The sequence below is a fragment of the Castanea sativa genome, chromosome 3, assembly GCF_040712315.1.
Source record: "Castanea sativa cultivar Marrone di Chiusa Pesio chromosome 3, ASM4071231v1".
Classification (NCBI taxonomy): domain Eukaryota; kingdom Viridiplantae; phylum Streptophyta; class Magnoliopsida; order Fagales; family Fagaceae; genus Castanea; species Castanea sativa.
In genome coordinates this window covers 15045991-15059382 of record NC_134015.1, presented here as the reverse complement: position 1 = coordinate 15059382, position 13392 = coordinate 15045991, and the positions used below count along the sequence as shown (strand labels likewise).

The following is a 13392-nucleotide window of genomic DNA, read 5'->3' as shown; positions in this document are numbered from 1 at the left end:
TTTAGGTCAAATTTGGTTCCTGTTATGGTTAGGTATCAATTAGGAGTTATTTTAGAATATATTTTCTTGTCTGTCAAGTTTTATGGAGCCCTTAAATAGGCTCCTAAGTCTATACACGTTTTTTGGAGAATTATTCGATCAATAAAATTCAGACTATTTGTCTTTTTATTTTCTGGTGGATTCTAGACCCTTTTTCCTTGTGGATTCAAGGACCCTTGTGGACTTAAGGAACTCTAGTGGATTTGAGCTTTTTTTTTTAAAAGCAAACGTGTTTTGTTTCTTGTTTTCCAGAGGTAGACGTGTTCTACTTCTTGATGCTTCTGCATCCCGCATCAAATTTTCACGTAAATGCAGCATTTATTTTATTTTGAAGTTATCATAATTGCTCTTTTTTGGCAATATTATGTTTTGTGGCTTAAGACTAGCTATGATCTATCGTATTGAGTTTTGAGCCATTAAGAATCAACATGATAATAAAATAAGCTTAACTAAAATAAGAATGTTATAGATAAGTTGGGAAAAGAAGAGGAAGAAGAAAGTGTACAAAATGAAGATATCCCTTTAAAGATTGGTGGCTTCTATTGATGCAAAGATAAGAAAGAGTTGCTTAAGACAGTTGGTCATTTACAAAAGAAAGTGATTAATACACCAATGAGAATGAATGATTTAATTCAAGCCAAGAGAACAAAAAGAAATAGACGAAGACCTTAAAAAACCTAAATAAAAGTAGTAAGAAAAGACATATTAACTATGGAGGTGATAGAGTATGATTTTGTAAGGATAGAATGGCATAGAAGAGTATATATGGCTAAGAATACACATGGTTGACCAAGTTCTTTAACATAGGACGAATGCAGAATGGATGCAGCAAAACAATTGAAGAACCAAAAAAATAAAAAGATAGATATCCTATGAGTAAAGTACTAATAACGTAACTTGCTAATAAGACTTAAAATAAAATCCAATTGACCAATAAATTAAATAAGAATATAAAATTTTCTTCACACTTCCTGCATTATTTTTTGGTTGAGAATTTATAGCCGACTCCAAAGTTTTGGGATTGAGACTTTGTTGTTAAACTTTAGAACCATCTTATATAAAGGATTTCAAGAATTTGGCATTTCCCCTTATAATATTAACAGTAGTAATAGTAACAATAAAAAAAATGTTTTAAATGAAATTGACATCCAGCTCTTCTTCTTTTTTTCTTAGTAGGCGTTGAACCCTCGTTTCCAAGGAGAAAATTTGGACAAGAACAAGACCATTTATAGTCGCACAGAAAACCTTGCTAGAAAGCACCAATGCTCTCCTGCTCAGCTAGCACTTGCATGGGTTTTCAAATAGGGACAAGACGAGATTATTTTCTAACAAAGTATAGTTGATAGTTGATACAATATGTAAGATTTTCTAAATTAAACTATCAATATTTTTTATTTGAAAGTGTTTTAAATTTAGTTTATTTTTTTGTTCAAGGAAGTATAATGCATTTTACATTCAATTATTATATAAGCCAAAATATTTTGTAAATAATTAATATAATATGTGGTTAGAATTTGTTTCCAGTGGTTCTTACAAATTGTTCATCCTTTATATATCTTAAATGACTTAAAAATGACGCAAATATAAGCAAATCTATTGCTTATATTAAAAAAAATACAAGACTAAAACATAAGGAAAATGTAATATATATTAATAGGTAAATATTAGAATTTGAAATTAAAATCCAATTTTGTGTTATGTGTCTAAATTTATGTGAGGACCACGCCATAATTATTAACTTAAATTTGTGCCATGCGTCTACTTAAATTTTTTAATCTTGTTCCAAGTAAAATTAATGAGTGAAAAATACTAAAAATCTAATATTAATGAACTATTTTTGATAGGCCAAAAATGTATTGACTCCTTTAGCAAATTAATTAATTATGTCAATTTAACATGCAATAGCGTGGTAGCACAAACAAATCACCACTCTTGAGAATCCATTATTATCAAAACAAGCAGTTACAAGTAAAAAGAATTCTAATACCTAATACCAACCTACAGTTGAACCCTTACCCAATACCCAATTGGACTTGTATTGTAGGGGCAATCTCTCCTTTCAATGCACGAATTCTAGTACGTGACTAACTAATGATGCACGGATCTCAGTACGTGACTAACACACCAACTTGAGAAAGATGTTGGCTGCAAAGTTCTTCAATTCATCAATATAAATATCAAGAAGTTCCTTAGTCACAAAACCCTTGGCGTAAAGACGCAGTAGCTTCTACAGAGAGAATGATGAACTAGGGCAATTTATGTCTTCGGTTACAATATGCATGTAGGATCCCAAAAACCTTGAGACAGCCCTTAAAATAATCCTTATATATGCTTAGGGTTGTGAGAAAAGAAACTTTACACAAATATTCAAAGATATGCATGTAATCAAATCTGGAAATTTTGATTTCGTAATTCTCAACAGATACATCTTCCGTTGAGCTTCTGTCGAGCTTCAACATTAAATCTCGATAGATAGGTTTCTGTCGAGACATCTATCAAGCTTTAATGAGTAGTACTTCTTAACTTGTTTCTTGGATAGATTTGTATGGTTTTAACACTTGACTTGAACAACATGTTTCTTGAAGTCTTAAACCATCCTACATCTATCCAATTACAAGTAAAGTGCGTTTCGCCAAAGGATTAGCCAATTACATCAAATATATCCCTAACAATTAAAAAAAAATCATATGTACTCAATAAATATCACCACACAATAAAGATCACCACACGTTTTATTCTATTAAAAATTAGGAAAAAATTATCAGAAGTAGTATTAAATGTAGGTAAGAATTTTAATATGTGACTAATTATGTTTATTTTTTATAAATAATTTGACTAATTATTTATATTTTTATGATAAATATTGTGTTTAATTTTAAATGTATCTATATGTATGCATGTGTTACATGCCATTTTTTTAAATAATAATTTGACTAATTATTTATATTTTTATAATAAAAATTGTATTTAATTTAAATGTATTCATGTGTTTGCATGGATTACATGCTAGTTAGAATAATTGAATGGAAAAAATTTAATAGCTTTTTTTAACATATGGCAAAGCTCACAAGTGTGTGTGGGGGTAGTGTCAAATAGTTAATGCCTAATTTAAAACAGAAAAGTTAACTAATGTCTTCACCACAATGATTTAGAAAATATTTTTTTTAATGTATTTTACAGAAAAAATAAAAAATTGATTTTTTAACCATTTTTTTAATATTTACCATGATAGTGATTAGTGTTATAATTTTATTTTTTAAAATAATCAATTAATAAATGCACACTCAAAATTATCAATAAATAAATAAATCCGCAGCCATTAACGGGCATTAATGCACCTAAAATTGAACCCCTACGGTTTTCTTTAAAATAAAAAGTAAAAAACTCAACCCTTTAGGCACATCCAATTCATTTGTTTAGAAACTTTAGAATTCTTTGAAGTCATATATCAGTGACGATGTTTTGAAACATTTCTTTTAAATTGTGCTTACTCTTTTAAAATCGTGTCACGGTTTTAATTATAATTGTAAAATAGTGAAATTATGTTTAGTGAAAAATGTTAAATTTAAAATATTTTTACAAGTTTTATGTGACAAATTGTTATTATTAGATATATATATATATATATATATATAAATGTGTGTGTGTGTGTGTGTGTGTGTGTGTGTGGGGTGAAATTGGATTAGGTCAACAGTCTACTATTTAAAATTGGTTATGAAAATATATTTAACACATATTTTATCTAAAATCCTGTATTAGTTGCGGTGGCATTATGTGTACCTTACACCGTTATGTAACTATCATTAGTGTTTTACTTTTTTCTTTTTCTTTTTTTTGGGTTCAAAATTAGTGTTTTACTATATCTAACACTTTTTTTTTTGGTTCAAAATAAATATAATGTTTAAAAACTAAAAACATGTGTTAAACACATGTACCAAACCAGCCCTAAATCATCTTAGCAACATATACACACAGACATTGAAAAGAAAAACACAAAATTTGGAAGATGGCGCAAGGGAACAAAGTCCAGATTCCAAGGCTGAAACTGGGCAATCAAGGCCTTGAGGTAAATTTCAACGCCACTCCTTGAATACCCATTTCAATTTTTTTTTTTTTCTTTTTTAAGAAACTTCCACTTTATAATTTGTATATGTTCAAGTCACATTTCTTTGAAATCCCACCCACAGTAACTCAACACTGATTGACTATTAAGTTTGAGTCTCAAACTCAAATCATAAATAGTTGAAAACTGATGATGAGTGTTGCCAAGTTACCTTTTTGTGATCATAAGCTGTGAAGTGTTATCATTATGAAAATAATCCTCTTGCCTATAGTACCCTGTATGTTAAAAGTATGGTGGGGACAAAGTTAACTAGTGTGTTAGTTAGAGACAAGGAACAGTGCATCATATATTTGAAATGAAATCTACGAAGCTGTTTAGTTTAGTCACATGCTATAAATTGAGAATAAGTTTGTAGAGAAGTGTTAAACTGTACCTATCTTGAGACGTTGCTGCAAAAATGATGTTTTCTACATTCATTTGTCGCCCTTCAACGAGAACTTACTACCACAGAAGGAATTGAAAGTCATCCCTAAGAAACACAATTCTATATTCAAGTCATAAGCAGTTAATGGCTTCGGTTTTGTAGTCATTTAACTACATACTTTTAACACTTCCCATCACTAGTGAGTTGGGATTTTAAATGAGAAGTAGAGTGGAGGAGACAAAGTTTGAACTCAGGATCTCATGCTCTGGTATCATGCTAAATTACAGATAGTCTCAAAAGCTTAAATTATTAGTGTTAAATATTAGCATTGATACACCATGTTGAATATGCTATTATAGATGCGGAAGCGAAAGCATAAAGTATAGAACACAATAACGCAAGAGGATTACGTGGTTCAGCCTAACGGCCTATATCCACAGAGGAAACCCTAAAAGGCTACATCAATAATATATTAGAGTGTAGAACAAATCATGTGTTACAATGAACCATAATATGTGTATATATAGTAGACTAAACCCTAAACGAATAGACTTCTAGTACAAGTAAGAAACTTGGCTTGCACACAAAGTAGAATTAAGCTTGGGCTTATGCTAATCGGCTAATATATCTCTAACAATTAGAATATAGTAAATTTAATTATTTAACCACATAATTTTATGATTTAACTAGTCGCAAACCCACACGTTGTGCGTGATAATTTTTTTAAGATGATCTCATTAAATATTTTATTAATACTATAATTTTAGTTATTAACCATTGGTTTTTCATTAATTTTTAAGTTAATATAAACCGCAAATATTCCTTTTTTTTTTACCTTTACACACACACACACACACACACACACACACACACACATATATATATATATATATAATGTGAATCTTTACGTATACCTTTAAGAAAACTCTATATATTCCATTTCTTTGGATGCGTAAAATTATAGACCACTACTCCATAATGATAGTGGCTGGTTAATTATATATATATATATATATATATATATATTAGTCATCTCATTTGCAACGCTTCTTACCATTATTGTATATTTACTAACTGATGATTTGCATAACAAAAACATTAAATGAGAGGTAGCATTGTTCATTAGATTTCCAAAAGTAATAGTGTACGAAAATTATATATATATATATATATATATATATATATATATATATATATATATATATATATATATTATAAATAAGGTTAAATGAAAGGTCAAAAAAGAAATTTTAAAATTTTCTAACTTTATTTCTTATGTAATTTCTACTACTATCAGAGAACATTTTTTTTTGTTATGATTAATATGGTTTCCATAGTTAGAGTTTGATTAGTTTTAAATTTAAATTTAGTACTATGATTGTATTTAGTTATTGATTTAATTTTTTAATTGAATTTAACAGTTTATTTTACTACACTGTAAAGTTTTTAATATTCTCCACACGATAATTTCTATTTTATTTTTTACTTATCCTTACAACCTCTTTGTTTTCCGATCAACGGTTACTAATTGACGTTTGATTTTTTTTTCTTTATCGACTCTTTATTACTTTGTATTGTTTTTTTTTTCTTTACCATCTCTCTCTCTCTCTCTCTCTCTCTCTCTCTCTCTCTCTCTCTCTCTCTCTCTCTCTCTCTCTCTCTCTCTCTCTCTCTCTCCATTGGCAACCTATCGTTATCCAAATTTGATGATGATTCTATGACATTAAATATGCATTATTAGTTTTTTTTATTTTAAATTTAGTGTTTCTAACTTGATTTGTTTTGTATTTCATTTTTCCTTTTATGCATTGGGTGCGAGAATTTGTTTCCCTAGCATTACTTCACTTAATAAGGACAATTTTATTTATTTAATTTAGGCAAAATATTATATTTTAAATTTTTTAAAATTAAAAAGGAGAGGAAATATAAATAATTTAATGATATATATGAGGGATGTGGCTGAATTTAAATGTTGAATAAAATTATATGAGAAAAAAAGTAAAAATAAAATATATAACAGTAAACACTAACTTATCCAAATCATTCTATGTAATATAATAATAGTATATTCTTGTATACTATCTTTAATTCTTTATAATGCAATATGATAACATTTAACAATCAAAGTGATAAAAAATAGAAAATTAAAAACTTAAAACACGAAACTCAATTTCATCAACCAAAATAGAATTCTAAAGAATACAACACTTTATCAAGCTAAAATAGAGATGTAAGAAAAATAAAAATAAAATCCACCAAAAAATTGAGGGAGAAAGAGTGGGAAATAACCCATTTTTTGTGAGAGAAAATTATGTAAAGAATAGAGGAGTGAATGGCAAATTTATACTAAGAGAATGATAAAAAAAAAAGAAACAAAAAAAGAAAGATAAAAGGAAAGAGGAAGAGTGATATTATAACTAAATTAGAGTTCTAAAAAACACAAAAATTTATCAACTTAAGCGGAGATGCAATAAAAATAAAAATCCTCCAAAACATTGAGAGAGAGAGAGATAACCCTTTTTGTGAGAGATAACTATGCAAAGAATGGAAGAGAGAATGACAAATTTATGGTAAGAGGAAGTGAATAAGAAGAGACAAATAAATGAAGATGAAGGGAAAGATGAATAATGATATTAAAGTAGAGGGTAGTGAGAAGATGAAAAGGTAAGGAAAGAAGAAAGATTGAAAAAAAAAAGTGAATGTCAAAAAAAATTATAGGAAAATTGGAAATAAAAAGGAAATACATATATATTTTAAAACCGACAAAAATGAATATGTAAAATTAATAATTTATTTATATATTTTTTTTGTAAAAACAAAGAATAAAAAAATAAAAATAATTATGTGGCAAATGATGTGGCAATGAGGTGGCGCAACAGGAGCTCAACAGCAATAAATGTTACGTTCCAACTTTTAGTAATATATAGATAGATAGGAGATAATCTATAAGGTTTGGAATAATGAACAACTATTGTGGCTGCAAGTTTAAACACGAATGACAGAGCAAGAGTTTAGAGCAATTTGATTATACTAGTTATGATTGAATTGTGTTTTGAGGTTATGATCCCTTGAGACTCTCATAATTCAATTGTGTTTTGAGGTTATGATGCCCTTGGAGCTCTGTTATGACACTACACTAAAGCAGCCATTTGTATTACCTCATAACCAAGTCAACATGATGAACTAAACAGATTGAGCTGATTGTTAAACTTTAAGATGAATTTTAAGTCCACAGGGATTTGTTGTTTTCTTGTGAAGACATGAGATTTGTATCGACACTATAGATGCCATCTCTTAAAGAGTCGTTACTATTCTTTTGCCAAGTATACTGAGAACATACATAGATACGCATACACCAATTTGATTTGGTGGGGAGATTCTGAAGTTAAGTGCCATTTTAAAATGTATTTGTAGGGTAATGATTAACACTATATAATTGAGACTACGGTCATGGAGAGTTTCTGGAATTAACAAACTCATGCTCCTTCATCTTTTCCATTTTCAGAACTTAAGATTTGCATGTTTTAAAGTCCTTCAATCTTGTGCTTCATATGTTGTCATGTGGGAGGCTTTGGAGAAATTAAAATTGATAGAAAGTATGGAGACTTTAAACCTTAGTAGTCCCATTTCTTTCTTCCATCAAGAGTCCCAACATAAGGTTGATTCTGCATAAATAATCTATAACCATGAAATCCTCTGGTTAATCTTTCCCAATGTTCAAGATGCATAGGTTCTAAGGATTTAAGGAATAGTTTTTGTACTAAAATATTTTGTTGCGCTCTGTTGGGGGCATAACAACTTGGGGAGATTCGAGTTGAGTAAATATAACATATATAGACAACATTTGACCCAAAAGCTTAAGCCTATGAATTAGAGCCTAATTATGTCATATGAACCATTCACTATTGCCATCATTATCCAATGTGGAAACTCACTACTTAACTAACTACAATACTCATGCATGAATATTCCAACACACTCTATTATCATTCTACTACATTTATTCTTACTTTTTGTTTCTCATTTCTTTGTAATTCTAAACTCTTCTTTTTTCCCCCCAGGTCTCAACGTTGGGGTTTGGATGTATGTCCCTGACGGGAGCCTACAATTCTCCTCTCTCTGAGGAGGATGGAATCTCAATAGTAAAGTATGCATTCAATAAGGGAATCACTTTCTTTGATACATCTGATATTTATGGACCCCATTCTAATGAAATTCTGATTGGAAAGGTAAAAGACACTAATATTTACTTTTACTAGCTCAAGAAGTCAAATGTTTTTGTTCCTATCTGGTAGTAAATCTGAAGATGGTCACAGATGTGAAAATTTTGTTAATACTTTCTACATTATCTGTTAGTTAATTGATCGAGGACCACGTTAAAATTCTGTGCTATTTAACTGAAAGAAGTTTATATCTTTCAGGCCTTGAAACAGTTGCCAAGAGAGAAAATTCAAATAGCCACCAAATTTGGCATCCAAGGATCAGGATTTCCTCAGGTGCAGGTGAATGGTAGCCCCGAGTATGTTCGCTCAAGCTGTGAGGCTAGCTTGCAGCGTCTTGATGTGCAATATATTGATCTGTATTATCAGCATCGGGTTGACACAAAAGTACCCATAGAAGAAACTGTAAGTGATTCTCTTGCTCTTTCAACTAGATGCTTGCAATGGGTGATTTTAAGAATTTTCTCTTGCTTTTTTGTAATTTAAAATTATTAAATTCTCTGCAAATTCATTATTTCAATGTAGATGGTGGGATCTAAGCGGCAGATATGATTAAATACATCTTATTGGAATGTAGGTTGGTGAACTTAAGAAACTCGTAGATGAGGGAAAAGTCAAATATATTGGTCTATCTGAAGCCAGCCCAGACACAATAAGGAGGGCACATGCTGTGCATCCCATCTCAGCTGTACAAATGGAGTGGTCACTCTGGACTCGTGATATCGAGGAGGAGATAATTCCACTTTGCAGGTTTATTTTGTTCACAGATGATGTTTTTTTTAATAATTTTGGCCTCATGAGTGCTTCCACATATAAGAAGATTGCACATTTTCATCTGTTCTAGATGTGGACTTAAATTTAGAGCTGCTTGTTCATTGCTCATTGTGTCTTCCCTTAGGTTTCAAAGACCATTATCTTCTTTGAAAGACTGCCACTATAAGGAAAATTTAATTGGATTTTAATTTTGTGTAGGCAGCTTTGATTTCATTATATGTAATTATCTTATCCAAAAGCATGAGAATGCTCTCTTGATGCCTCTGTTCATGTAGGGAGCTTGGCATTGGTATAGTTCCATACAGTCCTCTTGGCCGTGGTTTTTTTGCTGGCAAAGGAGTTGTGGAAAAATTGAATGCAAATAGCCACCTGGTACATATTTCACCAATAATGTTTCTCATTTATTTCTGGACTTTCAAATTTTCTGCACAATTCTTCAGGCAGTAATTGTTTTCGTTTTGAGCAACGCATACTTCAAGTTTATCGAGTGAAAAATTCCTACAAGGGAAAACACCTATTTTAGTTCTTGCAGTTTACAAGAAGTTCCAATTTTGTCTCTAATATTTGAAAATTTGCATACAAGTTGCTGACATTCTTAACGTTTTTCAATTAAGCTTTTCTATCTGCCTCACAAATACAATAGATGACATGTCACGTTAAATAACTAACCTGACATGACTTAGATGATGATTTGCCAATTGGAAGTCCACCTAGAATGATAGGAAGATGAGGAAGAAGAGTAATAACTATTCACAGAAAAGTGAAAAGAACAAAAAGGTCAGTATATGTTTCCAATTTCCAAATCATCACTAAGTTGTGCCACGTCATCTGTTGGCATTAGTTAGTACTTATGTTATCTACTCATTACTGCTCATCACTGACCCTCTCCACTCACTTCTGCTCTTCTCCTTTCCCACCAAACAACCCCAACCGCTCACCCAAAACTGGGGTGTTATCCACTTCAACCCATAATCTAGTAAACAACATGCAGGAAAGTTCCCAACCCAAAAAGAAGTTAGTCAGGTAGCAGGTTGATACCAAACCCAAACTGACTCAACTCGTTGACCTCCCTAATGTTAGGGAGAAAATATAACTTCTTGTAAGCTTCAGGAACCAAATTAGTTATTTTCCCCTCATTTTTCTATAAATAAATCAACTGTATTGATGAGAAATTATACAAAAGTATTGAAGAAACAAATGGGTATTTTGTCAATATATCCATCTTTTTGTTCCCTAGATCTCTTATCTCTATGTTCCTTCGATCTCTTTTATAAACTAAATCATCTCAAATATATCCACAAAAGAAAATAGCGGAGGACTTAAAATAACATTAGTAGTAAAAAAAGATATATTGATTAAGGAGGTGACAAAGTATGATTTTTGAATGGATACAATAGTGGTGAAGAAGAATACATATGGCTGACTCCGATTAGTTGACATAGAACAAACCAAAATGGATGCAGCAACAACTTAGGAGAGTCATGTATTGAATAACAAAAGTACTTTTGACTAAAGGAAATTTAAATAAACTACTAATAACCTTATTCACTCATGAGTCCTAAAATAAAATCCAATTGTCTAATGAAAGTACAATTGACTCAAAATTCATAAGACTAAATTAAAATGAACTTTTCTTCGCACTTTCTGCGTTTTTACTTTGTTCAAAATCTAGCCAACCCCAAAAGCTAGGGATTAAGACTTTGTTGTTGTACTATAAGAACCATCTTATAGAAAGGAATTCAAGAATTTGTGCTTTCTCCATAATAAAATAGTAATAACAACAATAAAAATTCTTCAAATGAAACTGACAACCAGCTTCTTTATTTTTTTAATTTTTATTTTCGACAAGACCATGCACCGTCGGTTCCTTGGAGAAAATTTGGAGAAGAACAAGGCCATTTATACTTGAATAGAAAGACTTGCTAGAAAGCACCAATGCACTCCTGCTCAGCTAGCACTTGCATGGGTTTTTAAACAAGGAGACGACATTGCACCCATACCTGGTAATTGGGTTTCATTTTTTGTTTTTTGTCCTGATTAATTACTTCTCAAAAATGTGCTATGTATTTAAGTTTTCAAAAAGAGAAAGAAAGGCGCTGAAGATTCTATTTCTTGTTATGAACACTATTATCTTTTGTGTGCTTCAAATTGAAATTAACTTCACTCCCAGTGTGCTCTTTTCCCCACTTAAGCTGAAACAAGTAAAATATAGATTTCCTGTATCTTATAGTGGACAAACTTGATATAGAAGTTAAGGAAATATATCAGAATTATCCCAATCCAAGTTACGTAACGATTTCCTGCCTCAAGTTTCAAAGTTTAGCATATAAATGGATATCAACCCACTTCATGGCTGGAAATTACATAGATATTGCCCGCTCTGATGTCATAACAGCGTTAAAAAAATTCAGATTTTAATTTCCTGTTAACATATTCATAAGCATAGTCCTAGGCTGTGATCATAACTAAATCAGATTTTATTATGGGTTACGGTTTGTGATCACAATGTCTTGAAGGTATCATTGACCATACGGCTGGCTAGTTAGTGACATTTTGCAGGAGTGGTGTTTTGATTTTGAGGAATAATAAGATCATGAGTCAATTGTGTGTTTTTTATATTAAAATTGCTAAAAAATATAAGCAGGTATGCTAAATATATAGGGAACTGTATTAAGAAAAAATCTAACGACATTGATCAAGGTTTAGCTGAGTTATTTACTTTTCATTGGAAGTGTTACATGAATGATGATGATGAAGCAGAGTGGAATTTTATTATGTCCCGTGCACCCTTTTGTACCTCCCACAGGCAGGAAACTTGAAATTTGATAATTAGGAAGAGAGGACTGCTAGTTCCGTACATAGTTTAAGGATGATTGTGTGTATATATCTTCCTTTCTCTTTAGGCAGGAAAGTTCACTAATGTTCTCATTTTCAATCATATTTATTTAGTATAAACAGTTGCTTTTGTATCAGAGCCTTTTGGAACTGTAGATTTTAAAAGTTGAGGCAAGTTGTGACTTTCCTTGAACTTTAACAGGGACAACTAAGATCAAAAACTTGGATGACAATATTGGCTCTTTGAATGTGAAACTTACAGAAGATGACCTGGAGAAGATAACTGATGCTGTACCAATGGAAGAAGTAGCTGGTGGTAGAAGCCATCAAAGCATGGATCATTTTTCATGGAAGTTTGCTAACACTCCTCCACAAAACTAATTCTCCATTTTACACTTTCATGGATATTGTTTATTTCGCTTGAATAATGCTATGTTTTTGTGAAATGAATGGCCAGATTTATGTTAAAAACTAGCTATGTCATTCACACCACAAAATTAGCAACACTATTTTGTAAACTTTTTGAGAATGATAAGCAATGTGTTTGCTTATATGTCATGTTCTATTGGATATTTTGTTCCTCAATTTGTTTTAGGGTAAATTACTTGCTAGACCATATTCTTTAGGAGCGGAAAATCTTGTAGTTTAAGACTTCAATTTTTTTTTTTTCTATTTTTAAGATTGTTACAAATTAAACATTATAATTTTGCTAGTTTCAAATTGAAGCCTGAACTTTTAAAATGATATCATTTTAAACATTGAACTTTTTAGGTTTGATTAGGGGGTTTAAATTGATATGATTTTAAAAGTGCAGGGTAAATATTTGAAACTAATGGAACTATATGGTAATGATATGAGTTTAAAAGTTCAGGTTCAATTTGAAATTAATGAAACTATAAGGTTTAATTTGTAATAGTCATAAATTTCAAGTTACAATATTAAACCACCTCTAAATATTGGGTTTTAAATATAACTAGTCGCTGACCCGCGCGATACGCGGGAAAATATGGTATGATTATTTTTTATCGGATAATTAT

At 30.7% G+C, this 13392-nt stretch overlaps 1 pseudogene; it reads left to right on the top strand.

The window, feature by feature from the left end:
* The first annotated feature begins 4045 nt into the window (after positions 1–4045).
* LOC142629378 (putative aldo-keto reductase 1) lies at positions 4046–12736 on the top strand (annotated as a pseudogene).
* The last annotated feature ends 656 nt before the right edge of the window (positions 12737–13392 follow it).